Source organism: Monodelphis domestica, chromosome 4 (assembly GCF_027887165.1).
Source record: "Monodelphis domestica isolate mMonDom1 chromosome 4, mMonDom1.pri, whole genome shotgun sequence".
Lineage (NCBI taxonomy): Eukaryota > Metazoa > Chordata > Mammalia > Didelphimorphia > Didelphidae > Monodelphis > Monodelphis domestica.
Window position 1 is genome coordinate 279458309 of NC_077230.1, and position 17873 is coordinate 279476181.

General features: G+C 38.2%; 1 long non-coding RNA gene across 1 annotated transcript; it reads left to right on the forward strand.

Moving 5' to 3' along the window:
- The first annotated feature begins 1695 nt into the window (after positions 1-1695).
- LOC130458887 (uncharacterized) lies at positions 1696-12078 on the forward strand. Its single transcript, XR_008918256.1, has 2 exons — positions 1696-1933; positions 11503-12078. It is a non-coding gene; the product is annotated as an uncharacterized LOC130458887 (long non-coding RNA).
- The last annotated feature ends 5795 nt before the right edge of the window (positions 12079-17873 follow it).

Genomic DNA, 17873 nt, shown 5'->3' on the forward strand with positions numbered 1-17873 from the left:
CAAACCATGCATATAGATGCTTCAACACAAATCATAATAAATGGCCATAGGCTTTAGTTGACATTTCAACTCACCATTTCAGTAAAATGGAAATGCAAATGAGAACTAGGAGAACATTGTACACAGTAACAGCAATAATGTACAATGATCACCAGTGAAAAACTTGACTATTCTCAGCAATTCAATGATCCAGGACAATTATGAAAGATTTAGTACAAGGTTCACCTCCAGGGGAAGAACTGTTGAAGTTGAAATATAGATTAAAGTATACAACTTTTCATTTATTTTGTGTATTTATTGGGGGGTTTGGTTTTATATGAGTATTCTCTTACAACAATGGCCAATATTATTATGTAATACATGTATAACCCATATCAAATTACCCCCCTCTCCAGGAGAAGGGGAGGAGAAAGAGGGAGGAAGATAATTTGGATCTTATAAGTTTGGAAAACATGTTGAAAATTGTTTTTTTGTGTAATTTGGGAAAATAAAATATTTTCTTAAAAAATGCAAATGAACAACTGAAGGAAGAGGCTTCTATTTGTAGGTCATGGTGGTGTAGTATGATGACTTTCTACTTTTACTGCTAAAAGAAATGGGAAGTAAATAGCCAGAAAGTAAGGTTTGTCCACTCTAGGGAAATAGGGGGAGGAAAAATGCTGTAGACCAAATGCCAGCAGTCTTACTCTGAAGCTTCTGATTCCCAGTAAGCTCTTTGCTCCAAGCCACTATCATTATCCTGACCAATCACATCTTTCCCCACTTTTCCATATGGCTTCTCTGCATTTTATCTGTATAGTTTGTCAGCAGAAGGAAACTCTGCCCAAGGTTTAAAATAAAAGCTTGGAGAACTCTGGGCAAAAAAATAATATACCTTCATACAGACACTAACTTTCCCCCATCCCAACACAAACTGGCCATATTTCCCTGGCAACATCTCCAAGAGCAGGAAGTTGCATTTCTCCTTGCAGCCAAAAATTTTGCTTACCAGGTAAAATCATTTGAGGGATACATAATATTTACAAATATGCATCATAAGTAATATAATGAATACCAGTACACTACACAGAAAAAATGGTTATCCTAACATCACAAGTAATTATCTAGTAGTACTATTAACATCAAATTCCCATTAAAATTATATGCAGTAGGTAAGTAGTAAATAATAGAAATTTGCATTTTCATGTGTAAATCCCTTTTTCTATACTATTTTTTCCATTGAAAGTCTTCATTCTATTTGATATTCCTTAAGCTTAGAATAAAAAAGAAAAAATTGGTTAAAAATTTAAAAAAACAACATACAGTTAAAAACATCATTCCATGTAGACCCTAGGCAATCACTCTAGTGCAAATATCAAGATATGGAAATAGGTCTTGATCAGTGACACAGGTAAAACCCAGGGGAATTGTGCCTTGACTGGGGGCAAGGAGGTAGGAAGGGAGGGAAGGAACATGAATCATGTAACCATGGAAAAATATTCTTAATTAAATATTTTTTCAATTAAAAAAAAGCATTATTCCATGGGTTGTTTCAATTACTAAAAGTCCAAATTACTAGCAAAAATATTACCAAGCTTGATAGTACATGCATATCCATAGCAATCCAATCCCATCAAGTTTTCATGACAGTGTTTATGAGAGGAAGAGCTACACCATGATCTGCCCACATTAAGACTATGGAGTCTGTGAGTTAGAAGAGGCTTAGAAGTCATGAAGTCTAACCCCCTTATTATACAGATAAACAACATGAGGACATAGAGGTAGAGTGGTTTACCTAAGATCTAGCCCATATCAAACAGCACTCAGAATGTCAAAGGCAGGTCACCAAGGGACTAGACCCTCCCTCTGAAGAACAGTATATTTCTTTCTTGTAGACAACATATGGTAGGATTTTCTATCCTAATCCACTCTCCTATTCATCTACGTTTTATGGGTGAGTTCAACCAATTCATGTTCAAAGTTATGATTGTCACTTGTGAATTCCCTAGCATTTTGATATCCTATCCTAGTTCTGTCCTTTCTTCTTTTGCTATATCCTTTGAAACCAGTGGTTTACTTTTAACCAATCCCCCTAATCCCCTCTCTTGATATGCTTCCTTTTCTGGTCCCTCCCTTTTTGTTCCCTTCTTTTTTTTAGGGTCTGTTAAGTTCCCTCCCCCCTCTCCTTCACTCCCTTTTTGTACACCCTCACCCCTAACCCACCCCCCTTAGTTTCCCCTTCTCCATTACCCTGTAGGATAAGATGGAATTCAGGATCCCAATGTATCTAGATGCTCTTCCCTCTCAGTGTTGATTTCACTGAGAGTAAGGTTTAAGTATTACCTATTAGCACTCTCTTCCTCTCCTTCTTATGAGAGTATTCTTCCCCTCCCTTTCCCATGTGTATCTTTTTGTGAAAAAGATTATGTTCAACTGTGTTCAGCAACAACTCAGATCTTCCTCCTCAGGGCTTTGTATTCTGACCTTTCTCCTCCAGGAAGTCTCTGAGAGCAGATTTCCTGATAAAACCAGGCAAGAGTTGGACAATGTAGGAAAGGGATGAATGGATGAATGACTGACTTCATGTGGCTCCAATGTTAATACAATTTCCATTGAGAAATAATTCATAATAATCTCCACCCTTCTTCTGCTTCATACCAAGGGTCTAAAAATACTTCTTCAGCTTAGCACCCCTTAGCACCTCTGTCAAGCTGTCTGCTTCTTGCCTCATCAATTCCTTCCTTCTCCTGTTATCTCTTCTATGTAGATGCAACTGTAAGCCCATAACCCTAGGGAGTTGTTCTAAGCCAGTACCCACATCTTTCTTGCAGATGGTGAGGTACCAAGGTCTGTGAGGTCACAAACCTCTTGTCTTAACTGCTTAGAGCCTGTCTTCAAAGCTTGTAGAGGCTGTCTAATGCTGTGCAGGCATCACACATCCAAAGAAGTGCCCCACCCATCAGTGAAGTTGTAGGAAGAAACCATTAGAGGTCCTAAAGAAAATAGGCAACATGAGCAGCTATGTAGCTCAGTGGATAGAGTCAACCATTGAGACAGGAGGCATTTGGGTTCAAATGTGGCCTTAGATACTTCCTAGCAGTGTGACCCTGGGCAAGTCACTTAACCCCAGTTATCTAGTTCTTCTATTCTTCTTCCTTGGAACAGATATTTAGTATCAATTCTAAGAAAGTAAGGAAGTTTTTCTAATTTAAAAAAAAATAATAATACAGGCAACATCCAGAGGCAAAATGCTAATGGGATAATAGGATTAGAAACAACCTTCAAAAGCTGATAATGCCCATCTCCATGCCTCTAGTAAGGCAATGGTGCAAAGTGTAATGGAGAAGGTTTGTGGGTGGTAAAAGAGATAGGATCTGGGAGAGACAGGTGCTAGTGATACAAAAGTAAAACCCAACATAGTCCCTGCCTTCCAAAAGCTTATAGTCTAATAGGGGGATTTGGACATTTACATAAATTTAAACAAGGTAGAATATATTTTTTAAAAAAGGAAAGGTATAGAGTTAGGCAAGAAAATTTGAGGAGATCATCTCCAGCTGGAGGAAGACAAAGACAGTTAAATTTTCTTCTCACTGCCCCCCTTTCTCTGACTTGTCTTTATACAGAGTCATAACTAAAAGGCTTTTTCATTTATGTAAATGACCCAAAAGGTCTCCTGAGGAAGTGGAGTGAATATTGCCCCAAGGGAATAAGGGTACAGAGGCCATAGGATATAGCTCTCCTGGGAAAAGATCTTGAGCCACCAAAAGGGGGGCAGATGCCCCCATGGTAGAGAAAGCAGACCATCTGACAGTTGCTTATTTTAACTTGGTGATAATATCAGTTTTATCTTCACACTTAGCATTTAACAAGCCTGTCTGATTGGGGTAGAAAGGTAGCCCCTATTACAAACAGATAGATTCTGGAAGACTAAAAGAGGGCATAAAATCACTTCTCCCCATCCCAGGCCAAAATATGATGACAATGTTAGAACTGGATGAGACCCTAGAGAAAAATCTAACCCAATTCCATTTTACAAAGAAGGAAATTGAGGCCCTGAAGGGGAAATCAACTTGACCATGGTCACAAGGGAAGGTGAACTTATTTCAACTCAACTTTAATTTCTGGAAGAATTTGAGTCAAAGGGAAAAGGACCCATCTATACAAAAATATTTGTAGTAGATCTTTTTATGGAGGCAAAGAATAGGAAATTAAATGGAGACCCATGTGAAGATGGGATTAACTCTCCCCTGTCCATTTTTAGATTTAATCACCAAAAGCATATATACCCCACTTACCCTTGAGTGGGGGAGGTCTGTGACCCACATGTGTGAAAGTGGGTGATGAATCAGAAACCACTCACTGGCCCCAGGCAGTCCTAAGCAAAACTATAGACTCTAATTTGTCCAGGGAAAAGTAGCGGAAGACATGGGAAGTGACGCGAAGAGGCATCTTTAAAAGGAGTTACAACTTCCTGTGAGGGGTTCTTCATACTTTGGAGTTCTGATTTCGAATTGGAGGCTGGTGAAGAATCAACTTACTGGACCTAAGACCTTAGACTTGGTGAGACTGTTCTTAAATCCCTCCCTTTGAACTACCTCATGGGGTGAGTGAAAAAGGCTGACTCCTTTCCCAGATTTTCTGAAGGGAGTAGCCTCAGGAGAGGCTTCCCCTCTTGAGAGAGGCTTCATGACTGAAGTTCTTGTTTATTCATCTCCCAGACCTGGGCTCAAGGCTGAGCCCCTCTGGCTGAGGACTAATTATTTCTGCCTGGGTTGAGTCAGGGGCTGGAGCAAAATACTTAGTGTGTAGGTTAGATATCTTACACTATCCTCTCTCTGATTTTCTTACTTTCACTCTTTCTATATTTTATAAATAAATTAGTAAAAAATTATTTGGAATTGATTAAATTCCTGGCAACCATCCTCTTAAATAATGTAGTCCAACCCCTTACATTTCTGCCCCTTACACCCACCAATTGGACAGTACTCGTTCTGATGGAATACTATTGTGCTTTAAGAAGAACAAGGTGGCTTAAAAAAAAAAACTGGGAAGATTTATGTGAACTGATGAAGAGTGAAGTGAGTAGAAGCAGGAGAACATTGCATATAGTAATAGCAAAATTGTATGATGATCAACTGTGAATAATTTAGCTATCCTCTGCAATACAATAATCCAGACAATTCCAAAGGACTTAAGATGAAAAATGCTATCAAAAGATAAAATGTTAATGGTTTCTGAATAAAAATTGAAGCATACATTTTTTAGCTTTCTTTTTCTTGCTTTTAAGAGGCAGTTCTGTATTTTCTTTCTCAACATGGGTAATATGGAAATGTTTTGTATGAGTGCATATGTATAATTGATATCAAATAACTTACCTTCTCATGAAAGAAGAAGAGGAGGAAAGGAGGGAGGGAGGGAAAGAATTTGGAACTCAACTTTTTTTTCTAAGAATGTTAAAATTGTCATTACACATAATTGGAAAAACATAATACAAAAATTTTCAGAAGAAAACTAATACTAAACTGATGGAGGTCAGAAATGCATGCTACTTTTGTGGTTTGATTAAAATAGAATTTAAAAAATAAAGAAAATGACAGTAAAAAAGAATTGGTGCCAAATAAATCTCATGGACTCACAAACTATTAAAAACTGGAAGGAACCTTAAAATTTACCTTGATCAAGTTGTCAACAAGTATTTAAGTGCTTACTATGTTCTAGATACTAGGCTAAGTGCTGAGAATACAACTAAAAAACAAAAAGAAAAGTCATTCCTCCGTTCAAGGAGCTTACATTCTCATGAGGGAAGATAATACATGAAAAGAATCTGAAGAAATGGGAAAGGTACTCAGCAACAGAGCATGATGGAGAAGTCCAGAGAAGAGTGGTCAGATAGGGAATAATGAGATAGCTGGCCAGAGAATTCTCCTTAAATGAAGGTTCTGGAAGGATAATGATAATATTTAACATTTATATAGCATTTATTGTGTACCAGATCCTGAGCTAGGAACTTTTCTATTATCCTGATCCTTATAATAAACCTGGGAAGTAGGCTCAATTTTCAATCTTCATTTTACAGATGAGAAAACTGAGGCAAAATGAGGTTAAGGGACTTGCCGAAGTCACACAGTTAATAAATGTTTGAGATTAGATTTGAACTTAGATCTTCCTGTATTCAGTCCCAGTATTCTATCCACTATGCCACCTTGTTCTATCCTCCAATAAGAGAGAGAACAGTGAATACTACTTGTTAGGATGGCGGCAGGGAGATTTGGAATTTTTTTTTTTAGATGGGCACTAAAAGAAGTTGAGTGACATTTGAGGAGGAGAGACTTCTGGGAGGAAAACAGTTGACTGAGAAGATTCTGGAGAACCTCTTGGTCTTCTGCCTTGGGATCTGAAGCTAAAAAGTCCAGTTTTGGGGAAGGCTTAAGGATCCCTGAAGCCACCCATGAAGACCCTACTTCTTTCTCCAAGCATTGCTATTCTCTCACCAGATACACAACTATTGCTTCCCTCCACCTGCAGCAAACCATCTCAGATCCCTGAAGGGAGTTTATTGGACTCTCAAAGCAGAGCACAGTTCCCTGCCTCCCTGCCTCCCTGAATTATTCCTTACTTATTTCTTTAGGACATATTAGTATTAGGTCAATAGAAGGGGCTATTTAGCTGGGAAGGGGCAGAGACGTCTGTGGGCACTGCTACATACTTAGGTGTGGGTTCCAGGGTTTTGGTGATCTTTAGGATTATAATGTTCCTGAGACATGATGGAGAAATCTAGAGAAGTACAATTAGGTGGGAAATGTTCAGCTCTCTCATTTTTATTTATATTTCTTTATTTTAGCTCTTAACAAAGGCATTTGCTCAAATGGCACAGCAATAACAACAATCAGAAAACATTCCTTCCTGAGACACGCTCTCCCACAAATACACACAATGTCCACAGGAAGAGTGGGCTAGAATTGAGATTACAATGGTAATTATACCAAGTAGGATTCATGTGTGGCAAAGGAAATTCATAACTCCTGGTGCTACTGGGTCTAGAATTCTTTTCTTCCTTTCTGGGTTCCTTATGTTGAGTTCCTAGGGTCTAGTATTCTTCATAGCTAACTGTCCTTAATTTCTAGGGATCATGGTTTTTGAAGCAACTTCCTCCTATCAGTGACTGCCTTTCTGGATCCATATTGGTCTGGAGTGTGTTCCCAGATGGATGCAAACCTCTCCAACTTGTCTGATTCTTCTAAAGACAAAGTTGGCATATAGAAAGAGGAGAGAAAATCTCTTCTCATTCCCAACCTTGTTGCCCTCTGGTGCACCTTCTCATTTTTCTATAGACTCCTTCAACAATTACCTCCAGTTTTCAAACTTCCCAGCTGCTGAATGATTCCCTTCTTTTACATTTGATTCTCTCACCCAAACTCAAGATCCAATAGTCTCATTTTACAGAAGAGGAAATGATATCATCTTCCCTCATACTCAGTAAATTCCAGAGGCTCCCTGTTACCTCCAGGATCAAATATGAAATCCTCTGTCTGACTTTTAAAGACCCATGAACCTGGCCCTTTCCTGCCTTTCCAGGCTTCTTATACCTTACTTCCTACTCTATGCTTGACTATGAACAAAATTTGCCTCCTTGCTGGTCTTTGCATCTCATTGTCCATTTCCTGACTTTTTTTCAAAGGCTATGTCCATTCCTTGAAACGTTCTCTATCTTCACCACTGCCGACTGGTCTCCCCACCTTCCTCAAGGACTGCACAAATCCCACTTTCTTCAGTAAGCTTCTATTGATCCTCTTCCTTATCACTTCTTCCCTCTGAGATTACCCCCAAAGTATACCCCCCATATCTCTGATAGGCATACAGTTGTTTGAATGTTATGTCCCCCATCAGAACAAGAGAGCCTTGAGAGCAGGGACAGCATTTTTGCTTTTCTTTGATTTTCTACCATTTTTAACATAATAAGCCCTTAATAAGTTTGTTGACTGACAAACAAATGCCCACAGTAAAGGTCAGAGTAGAGACCAAAATCTAGCTCCTTTGATTTCAGGTCCACTGCTTTTTCCAGTTCTGTTAGTAAATTGTTTTATGAGATATGCCCAGATACCCCAGTAGACACTAGACCCCAATCACCAACCACTGGTCTCACCAAGTAACAAGATGCCAGTCTTGGATAAGCCAATTACCTAAAATCTCCATCATGAGGTTTAATTCAGCTTCACATACTCAACACCATCTAGCTCCCTCAGTCTCCTCTCTCCTTTAACTGGAGAGCTGGAGGGTAGAACACAAAATTCCACCCAACACCTTCCTTTAGAGGGGACAGGGATATGAATTTTCCAACCTACTCTCCACTTTACATTTGAAGCTCTCCTTAGTTCGAATTCCAATGAACAAGATGCCCTCATATACTTGATCTTCTGTTTCTCCTCTTTTCTCCTTTCCAGTTTCCTTTCATATATTGTCTTTCCTCATTCGATTATAAGTTCCTTGAAAGCAGGAACTATCTTTTTCTTATTTGTATCCCCAGTGCTTAGCAGTTCCTGTCATATATCCTGTCGATAAAAATGTGTCAAAGTATTGGATAGAATTTAGAGGACTTGAGAAACAGCCTGACAGGTTCAGAGAAGGAGAATTTTTCATCCTTTCCTTGGTCTCAAGGTCATTTCCCCTGGAAAGATACGAAAGCAATTTTTTCCAAGCAAAAAGAGCCCAAGGTATGCCCATAGGTACCTGTTTCTCAAATGTTCTCTTCATCCTGCCACCAGGCTCCACCTTTACAAAGCAACTAGTACTGACTCCAGAGGAGTTTCATAGCTATTAGTTTCCTCTAAATATTCCTGTCCTGGATGAAGGTTCTGATGTTCCTGCCATGATTATTGTTCTTCCTCTACCTCTGCAAAAGGCTCAGTCTTTGATACCAGCAATTCAGTAATGAGCAGAAATGTAGACTCTGAGTAGTTTTCCCTAGGAAGTTTCCAAGTGCATTCTGTTCCTCCTTGGTTTTGATTCAGTTGCCCCCCTTTTGGATCAATGCAAGAAGCCTAGAATTGATTGGGCTGTCATCTTCCCTGAAGCCTGAAGAACAGAAGTCAGGGAGGTTAAGAGTTGAAGGCTTCATCCTCATCCCCACAGGGCCACTGAAAGCTGTGCTCCCCATGGCTCATTTCCATTTCTCTGGCTCCCTGTCTGGCTTTTTGTCAGGTCATCAAAGCAGCTAAAGTACAGTGAGATATGCTATAAAGACACAGGAAATGTCTCTGGTGAGCTGCTTATGTATTTCCTCAGCATCCTGCCCCTGCTTAAAGGATTAGCTTGCTAGCCTCAAATAGCCTGGTGTATACCTTAGGTGATTATTTGTGATTATTTACCTCTCAACCCCACCGTAGGTAAAAGAAGAGGCATTAGTTCCCTAGATAAAGCTGGCCCACCAGCAAGAGCACTGACTTCAAGGGATCAAGAAGGCTCCTTCTGGCTTTGTTCTATAGGCTAAACTGGTACAAAGAGCAGTTTCCTACCTCCATTTGCAACATATATTGGATCAGAGCTTTAGAGCTGACTAGAAGAGAAAAAACTAAGTTTTAGAAATGTAGAGCTTTTCAGATATTGAGCAATGTGAGTCTTATCAGAAAATGCCTCCTCGGATCTGAAGACAGTAAAAGAAGGCTGGGGATTCCCTTTTCATCCCTTCTCATCTCTCTTCCTCTCTTCCCTTCTCTCCACTTCTTCTCCCTCTGCTCCCACCCAAACCTTTTCTCCTTCTCTTCCAACTGGCCTACGTAGCTGTGGATGATCAGCAGAAAAGTCAGGTAGGGGTTTCAGGATAAACAAGTAGGAAAACCATTTTTTCTGGCCTTTCACCCAAATGGAGGAGGCTGCTCCCTACTGTACAGAGGCCATCTAGTCCAACACCTTCATTTTACACAAATGAAAAGCCTGAGGCTGAGGGAAGTTAAGAATGTACTCAATATCACAGAGGTAGTAAACATAAGAGACAAGATTCAAACCCAAACCCTCCACCTCCAGAGTCAATGCTTTCCTTCCTAAATTGAGATGTCTCTAAATGGAGACAATTATCATATAGAGGATGCTGTTCATTAATACCTGCTTTCATTTGTTCCTGAGAACAGGAAAAAATGGCTCCTCTCCAGTAATGATCATAAACTCTCACTCAGAGGCCTCCCTGCTACTTGAACAAGAATTAAGCATCACTGGCAAATGGCATCTGGAACTGAACATGATACAGAAATGACCTGATGACAATAGAATTTATTGTTGTTCATTCCTCTCAATTGTATCTAACATTTCATGATGCCGTTTGGGATTTTTTGGCAAAGATAATGGAGTGGTTTGCCATTTCCTTCTCCAGCTCATTTTATATATGAGGAAACTGAGGCCAACAGGGTTTAGTAGCAAGACTGAGGTCATACAGCTAGTATGTGTCTGAGAACAGATTTGAACTCAGGAAGATCCCTTCACCATCTAGCTACCGAACATGACAATCTCCCTCCTTCTAGGTTTTTTTTTTAATCAATGCTGCTGAAAATTGAACTAGTTAAGTCTTAAAGTATGTTTCATATCCATTGTTTGTTTGGGAAATATTGAACAAAATAAATAAACAAATATGAAATTTTAATAGAATATAGATAATGTTAATGTGTTTTTTTAAGTCAATGGGTATGCTTATTTACAATTTAGTGGCCCCCATTTGAGTTGGATATCATCAAATTAAAAATGGGGAAGAATACAACTGTGAAAGAAAGCAAGATTGTTAGGTGTTTGCCTTGGTTTCCTCATCTGTAAAATGAGCTGGAAAAGGAAATGGCAAACTACTCCAGAGTCTTTGCCAAGAAAACCCCCAATGAGGTCATGACTGAAAAGCAAGTGGATAACAAGGACTTGTGCTAGGGTGCTGGCAGGATAAATAGAGAGGAGAGAAGGAATATGAGAAACATTGCAGATGCATAATCATATGAAAAGATAAAAAAGTTTGATTCAGGCTGAAGAAGTAATTACAAAACAAAATGGTCTTATGTAATCATCCCAATCACTATCAAAAAGCATTTAAGCCTATATGTGGCACTATATTAAGTAATCTCCAAAGAGAATCACATGGACAGCCCCTGCTCTCTCAGAATGTGTGAATAATTTATGGTGGAATATCTACAGAATAATTGATTTTCAGAGATGGAAATAACCTCAGGGATGATCTGAAACATTCATGCAACAACACAATCTAAGAATTATAAAGGACCCTCTAGGATCATTGCATTCAAACCATTTATGAAAAGGAATCTCTGATGTGCTCCAAAGATGGCAGAACTCATTGCCATCAAGGACAGCCCATTCCCACTTTTACATACCCCCATTAGGAAATTGTTTCTTATGTGCAACCTAGCTACAATTTCCATCCACTGTGACTTAGTAATAGGGGCAAGTCCACCAAGATGAATGCTCTTTTTTTTTTTTAAAACCAAAAGACTTCATCAAACAACTCTGGGATAAAAATGATCTTCTTCTCTCCCATAGGTTCCCACATCAGCAGAGGAAAAGGGCAAATAGTGTGCATGACCAGGAAATGTGGGACAAGAAAACAAATGAAAGGCACCCATGGAGGAGACACATGAACCTGAAGAGGAGACAAATAGGGACAAGTAGGGCCAGCATCCTTCAAATCTCTCTCCCTGATGAACTGTTAAAATCATCCGGTTAGGTCATGATTCTGTTCTCCCCTGTTCTGTATTATGTCCCCTCTCCAGACTAGGTTAGCACGGTCTCTCCCAAGCATCAGTTTTAATCTTCTAGATAGTGACATGCTTTCTGCTGCCACCTCCTGGATCACAGAGAGCCCTTCAGGTCCATCTATTCTCTGCTTCAGTGGGCAGTGGCTTGAGGCCAGCTCATCGATTTCAGTGCTCATCCAAGGCTTTGGCTTATGACACCTAGGGAGAGAGGCAACAAGAATTATCAGAATGCCTCCTGTAAGAATGCTTTGTTCTTTTTATTCCTTTTGTCTGGTGCTGACCCAAGGTCTGTTGTTCCCAAACAGCTATCTGAAAAAGCTAGAAAATTCTTTATGATTCCCATTAAATTCCTGACTGTGGTCTTATGTTTCCAAAGTTCCTTTAAGCAACAATAATAGTAATATCAATAATAACAGTGTCAAATATTAATAATAGAAGTTATAATATATTTAGCAACTTTATGATTCACAACATATTTTATAAATATCTCATTTGATCCTCATCATTTGGGGAAGCGGGTGTTATTATTATCCCCTTTTTTACAAATGAAGAAACTGAGGCATATAGAAGTTAAGTGGCTTGCCCAGCATTATATGACTGTTAAGTACCTGAGTTCAGCTTTGAATTTCTGCCTCTATTTCCTGATGTCTCTATGTCCTATCTTTGTCTTCTTCCCTTTGTGTAGTCTCTCTAATCTCTTTTCTATAAAATACCTCTAATACTTGAAAAAGCTATTCTATCTCCTCTATATTCTTTCTTTTCTAGCCTAAACCTCCCTAATTCCTTCAACTTTCCCCTGGATGATACAATCTTTGGCCTCCTCACCATCCTCATTGCACTTCTGTGATGATGACTTTCTAATTCTAAAATATTCGATTATATATTGTTATAGTATGTTATATATCTGGAATAATGTTATATATAATTATTATGTATGTCTCTAAAACAGAATATAATATTCCAGATGTGGTCTCCCTAAGACAGAGTATAGCTAGCACCCTCTCAGGGAAGCTTCAGATTATATTAAAATGTTCTGGTTGCCATTTTTCATACAGATCTCACAGTAAACTGAAACACTCAGATCTTTTTCTTTTTCAGACAAACTCCTGTCTAATGGTCTCCTCTAATTCATACCTATGAAGTTTTTTTTTTTTTAACTCAACTGTAAGACTTTATATTGTTCACCATTAAAATGCATTTTCCTAGTTTTAACCCAATATATTTTACTAAATTTAGCCCAATTTACTCTAAAGGTAGAATGGAAACAATTCTTAGCTCTTGGACTGCACAAAAAAACAAGTGGAAAGCCAATTTTGACCTACTGGGTCATAATTTGCAGACTCTTGCTCTGCTCCATCAACATTAATCTGGATCCTGACAGCCTCCAATAGGTTAGCTATCCCTCACTACTTTCTATCATCTACAAATTTGATAAACATGCCATCTATGTGTATCCCCCAGACATTGATATAATTGCTGATCAGCACAGGGTCAAGCACAGACCCCTGAGATACTCCACTAAGCTATTCTTAGTTTATCTCAAAATAGTGACCTTTAAATTTCTGTGAGTCTGGTTATTCAACAAGTTTTGAAATTGCCTAATTATTTTATAGTCTAGCCCATATTCCTCTTGGCAAGAATAGTATGAGAAATTTTTTGTCAAATTTTTTTTAATCTAGGTGAAATTTGATCTACCAATCCAGAAACTCCATCAAAGAAATCTTAATATGTTTCTGTATTCTCTCATGGCACTGGATACCTAACAGGTATTCAGTAAATATTTGTTGACTTGAATTGAAATTGAAATTAAGCTGCCACAGGAAAAGTTGATATTACACCTGAGGTAGACATTTCTGACATTGGACATCCATTATTAGCTACTAATAAGAATGACGAAAGGGATTTATAGAATTTTTTTTTTTGCTGGAGGCTTTAAAAACAACATAAGGCCATCTCAATCAAACTTATTAGGTGCCTATGATGTGCCAGACACTATGTTAGGAATACAAGAAACAAAGAAAAAAAATCAAATAACTCCTGCCATTGAGAAGCTTACAATGTAGAAATGTAAGCATAAATTGTAGAAATGTGTGCATATGTATAAGTCTATACATAATAAATGTTAGATACAAAATAACTTGGGGATAAAGGTATTAATAATTGGGGGGACCATATAGAAGATGGCACTTGGACTGAATCCTGAAGGAAATGAGGGATTCAAAGAAGCAGAGATAGAGAGGGAATGTATAACGGGGAGGATGAGGTATGTCAGCCAGGGAAAACTCAAAAAGATGTAGAGTGTCATCTATGAAGAACACATAGATGGCTAGTTTGATTTGATCATACTACATGTCAACATAAGTAATTTATATCAAGGCTGGAAAGATAGAATGAAGCTAGACTATGAAGGGCATTAATGTCACAGAGGAATTTCTATTTGATCCTATAGGTCCTTTTTGGCAAATCTATGGCATGTGTGCCAGAATATGCCAGAGGAACTGCTCCCTTCCCCCCTCCACCTGAGCCTAAGAACATTTCTCACATCACCCACCCCTCTACCCAGCAGCCCAATGGGAGTGCTTCTTCCCTCCCCTGTCTGAGGTAAAGTAGGGAGCTCACATGTGGGGTGAGGGTTTCAGTTTGGACTCTTGGTCTCTAAAAGGTTTGCCATCACTGCTTAGGTAATGAGGAGCCATTGGAGTTTATTGAATAGTGGGTTGAGATGGTCATACCTACACTTTAAGATATTCACTTGGACACCTGTGTAGATGATGGATTGGAGTTTGGAGAGACTTAAGGTAAAAAGATTTGGTAATAAAATAGAACTCATAAAGTAGTCCTACCTGAGGCTAGAAGGATGGATAAGATAATCACTTCTAGCCTTAGGATTCCAGAATTCTATTATACATTATAAAACTGACTAGAGTTCTTCCCCTCATCAAAATATACAGCCAAACCTTAAGAACAAGGTACTCATCCTGGACAACTGAACAGCTATCAAACAGAGTAGTCAAAAGAGAATATAGTGAAGAACAGAGTACAATAAAAATGCCCAATACATGTGGGGAACTTGAATATGCAAGCTTGTTCATAACCCACCTGAAAGGTTTTAGTTTTGATATTTAGGTTAAAGGTAGAATATAAAGGTAGAAGTATTGGTGGATACCACAGATACTTCTATACACACTAACATACACACATATATACATATGTATGTCTGCATATGCATATATGTGCCTAAATACACATATTTAGGTAAAAGATCCACAGATATTTTAATGAACACTAAGAGTCAGGTTGATTAAATTAGTCTCAATGAAGAGATAGTCCTTGTTTGAAAGGAAAATGTGGCTTACAGCAAAAAAAGTAGGAAGTGAACCCCTAGGTGCAAGTACTGTTCTTTTGTCCTAAAGTGGCATTTCTAGGAAACTTCAGAGACTGAGAAATTTCTCTGCAGAGGTTAAGTGTCATTGGGTAGTTTTTGTTCATTCTCCTTCCCTATCCCTAAAAGACCCCTCCAACCTTCTTAATCCATCATCCATGTCATCCACATTCTTTAGAAACCAATTAATTCCATTACTCTCTCCTCTCCCCTTCTAATCTCAATCCAACTCAGTCTTCAGGTGGTATCTTCATCTGCTCCTTTATTACTTCTTCCATTCTGCCCTAAGAATCCCTTATTCTATTGAGAGCAAATGCTCCAACATAACCTTCTACACTAGCAATATCCTCACCACTGGGATTTACCTGAATCCTTGCTTTCCTATGACAAAAACTATTTCCCTTCAGTTAGGTTCACTCCTCTTTGGCGCTGCTGCTTCCAGATTAGTGTTGTATACTGAAGCTCTTTTTTGTATAAAAAGAACACTGTCTAAACTACATGTTCCTTTCCTCGATGTCTTTAGCCTCTAGTTTATGTACCTCCCCAACACTATGCTTTTGCCTCATTGACCTCAACGTCAACGTCCCTTCATTCTCACTCCATGGTTTCCTAGCCCAAGCACCAAGAAACTTCTTCTTTACTGTGCTTCAATCACAAACAGAGCTGCAGATAGGATCTCAGCATCAAGAGGAATAACTTCAGCCCAAAAAAACTTAAATGCTAAAATTTCCCTTTACAAACATAGCTTGTTTCCCTTCTTTCTTTTATTCCCTTATTCATTTTCTTCATGACTTCCTGTATCTAGATGCCTCTGGATTCTGTTGCTCCATTACCTTTCTTTTGACTTGACTTGCCTGCCTAACTAACCTGTAACTTGGTCATTTGCCATTCCAGGAAGAATTCACTAGTATACAACCTCTTAGTTCTTTGGCTTTGGAAACACTCTCTGAGGAAATACGTACTTCATCTATTTTATTTCTTGGCTGCTAAGTGGTATTTGAGAAAGTATTGTATTGTATTGTAGAAAGAACTATATTGATTAAGTTTCCAAAAACATGCAAATTATGAAAACTTAACTGGACCTTTGCTGCTAAAATATGCTTTTTAATTAACTTTTGTTGACTTCATCACATTCTCTATATCTTTTCTGTTATAGTGGGATTTGTTAGGAGAAAGAACAAGAAGGAAACATCTAAATAATCAGGTTTATTTTGGGGAAGGTTGAGAGGGGAAGAGGGAAAAAAGTAAGGAAAACTATTATAATTAGTCCCAAAATTAATTGCTATTTTAAACATAACTTATCTAAACTAAAATAATAATTTTCCCCAACACAAATCTCACAAACGGAGTCCAATATATTGAGCCAATATCTTCAGATAAAACTGTTCAGTAGAGAATTGGGTCTTTAGTCCTCTGTCTAGCTGCCAGCAGCCAGTCCAAGCAAGATCCCTCTCTCTTCAGCTGGTATCACCAAAAAGGCCAGAAATCTGGTATGTGGATGGAAAAACCTCCAATTTCCAAACCTCCTTCAGGATAGAGAGCTTTCTTCAATTGGAATTGTGGAACCTTCACCCAGATCTTTGACCCCAGGCTCCTATGTGACTCTCTATCACATGCCCCTGTCAATCACTTGGAAGTTTACATTGCAAAGTCCTTTTGCAAACTTCCTTTTCCTATTACATCCCCCCTTTTGCATGAAGCAAAAATCGTGTTGGAATTTGTGCACAATCTAAAATATTTACCAATTACTTAAACTAAGCTATCTACCCAAAATAACAAACAACCTATACTCAACTATCTTACTCTAACTAGTACTAACCTATTCTAGGGAATTGAACAAGGAAAGAGGAAAAGGAATTCACTAATGAACAAGTACAAATGTCAAACAAAAGCAAAACAGCAAATAACATCAAACAAAAGATGAGTATAACTTCCGTGCAAACATCAAACTCAAAATACTCTTATCAGCTAATATAGAACATTGTGCTACTATTGCAGTACATTAACATTCAACTTAGAGAAAAATTTTGAAAATTATAATAAACACAACATTGCATAAGTTTTACACTGAAAATCAAAACCAAACATTAAACTCACTTATGCAAATCCATGTAACAATATATATAAGTGAGCTATGTACATAATATATATGCATATATTACATACATACAATATATATACACACATGCTATACATACGTACATATATACACTTATGTACACTTCATATTTACATATATTTTGCACATTTACATACACTATAATACAATTAATTTATAGTCCTATTATACAGACTATTTATGTATATTTACATATTTATTTACAATTTTGTTTGATATGTAATGTCATATGTTGTTTGTGTTGTGTAATGTATGATGTAGTACAAGTCAGTACCTAATTTTCTTATCTTATCTACTTAATCCTACCTAACTAATCCCTATCTTTAAAGTTATTCTAACTAGATTTCTATACTTAAACTAAATCTAAGTATCTAACTACATTTTGTTAGTAACTAACTTATCTAGAGATAATTACAACATTGTTAGTACTGTGGTAGAGACTTGAAGAGAGAGAGGTTTTGCAGGACAAGCCAAGATGCAAGAACCAAGGTTGGGGACCTGTCTGTCAATCAAGAAGAAGGTTCCAAACGGAATGTTCCCAGAAGAGGCAGTTGAAGCTGGAGGGGGAAGAACTGAGTCTCGGGTGCTGAGAGTTGAAGCTGGCTGAAGGACCCTTGGGAGGCTGGCTTGGCTTTGGGCTCTCTGACCAAGAGAG